Below are 1,953 nucleotides of genomic sequence, written 5' to 3'. Positions count from 1 at the left end.
GACAACTTCGCTAGCTGACTATTCAGATTCCCAATCCGGTTGATGAGAGAACTCCAAAATAAAGTCAATGACAACTTGCCCTTTAATTGCTATTTTCAGTCTGTAATGCAGATCGAACTGGCTTAGTTTCATAGTCCACTTGAGCAACTTACCCAAAGCCTTTGGCTTCTGAAAGACCTACCTGAGTGGGTAGTTGGTTAATATATGAATGGTGTGGGCATGGAAATAAGGTTGCAACTTTCTGGAAGTGATTAGCAAGGCATAAGCTAATCATTCTATCTTTGGATACCATTCCTAGTATCCAATAGTCATTTGCTCGTGTAATATATTGGCCATTGAATTCTGCCCTCTTCCCAAGTGAGAGCTACGTGACCGCATACTATGAGACGGACAGTTGAGAAATAAGTTTTCCTTGGGAAGAGGTGGCTTTCTGAGATGCTCTTTTATGCTCTAGAAGGCTTGCTTACACTCTGGAGTCCATTCAAATCACTTGTTGGCCCTGATAATATTGAAGAATGGCAAACAATGATTTGTTGCTCTCGATATGAAGCGACTGAGAGCTGATATTCTCCCATTCAAGCTTTGAACTTGCTTTCGATTGGCGGGACTTTTCATATCTAGGAGACCTTGGATCTTCTCGGGATTGACTTCAATTCCTCGATTGTTAACCATATACCCCAAGAATTTCCCTAAGGATACTCCGAATAAACACTTAAGAGGATTAAGTTTCATTCTATATCTCCAGAGTATATCGAACATTTTCGCGAGGTTAGCTATGTGATCTGAAGTGACATGCGACTTGACCAGCATGTTATCGACATAGACCTCATTGATTTCCTGATTTGCTCGAAAAACATATGATTAACCAGACACTAGTAGGTTGCCCTAGCTTTTTTCAGATCGAAAAACATGACTTCATAGTAGTACAGTCCTCGATCTATAATAAACGAGGTATGCTCCTCGTTAGGTGTGTACATCGGAATCTGATTATACCCTGAGTAGGCATCCATGAAGTTTAATAGCTCATGCCCATAAGTGGTATCAACGAGTTGATCGATTATGGCTAAAGGGAAACTGTCCTTCGAACAAGCTTTGTTGAGATCCGTGAAATCAACATAGGTTTGCCACTTGCCATTGGGTTTCTTTACCAAAACAGGATTGGCAAACCAAACTCGGGTAATGAGCTTCCCGAATGAACCAAATTGAGAGGAATTTATCCACCTCAATTTTAAGAGCAGCATAACGCTCTGGGTCTATAGCTCTTTTTTTTTTTGGCAAATTGGTATGACCTCACTATCGATGTTGAGTTCATGAAATATTACATTCGGGCTGATCCCGACCATGTCAGTATGAGTCCATGCAAAAACATTTATATTCTACCTAAGGAAGCTCGTTAGATCAGTAGTGCGCTGAGGGTTGAGATTGCTTTCGATTCTCAAATCACGAGTCGGCTCATTCTGGCCGATTGATACCTCAGATAGAGTCTCAACGGGCCCACTATGGGAATACTCCTCCTGAAAATGAGGATTTATGTTGTCTTCCATAGGACCTGGCTATGGTTCAATCCTATTGACTGCCTAGCCTGCTTCGAAACACACACTGGCTTCTCTTTCCCTTTTTATGCCATCTGGACTGCTCTTACATAGCGGTAGTGAGATTCACATTGAGACCCCTTGACTTCCCCAAACCCTGTCGGAGTGGGAAATTTCATCTTCAGATGATAGATGGAAATGAAAGCTTTGAAGTTCCGGAGTAGAGGTCATCCTAATATGCCATTAAAAGTAGACATACAGTCTACCACTAGAAATTTTGTCATCTTAGTAACTTCATGGGTCTCACCCAAAGTGACAAGAAGTACAATCATTCTTTCGGGAATTAGATGATCCTTAGTAAAGCCATAGAGAGGGATAGAGGCAGGCTTCAAATCTACCTCTTCGAGCTACATTTCCTTAA

This window comes from Pistacia vera, unplaced genomic scaffold (genome assembly GCF_008641045.1).
Source record: "Pistacia vera cultivar Batoury unplaced genomic scaffold, PisVer_v2 Contig182, whole genome shotgun sequence".
In the NCBI taxonomy this organism is placed as follows: domain Eukaryota; kingdom Viridiplantae; phylum Streptophyta; class Magnoliopsida; order Sapindales; family Anacardiaceae; genus Pistacia; species Pistacia vera.
This window is presented reverse-complemented; position numbering follows the sequence as displayed.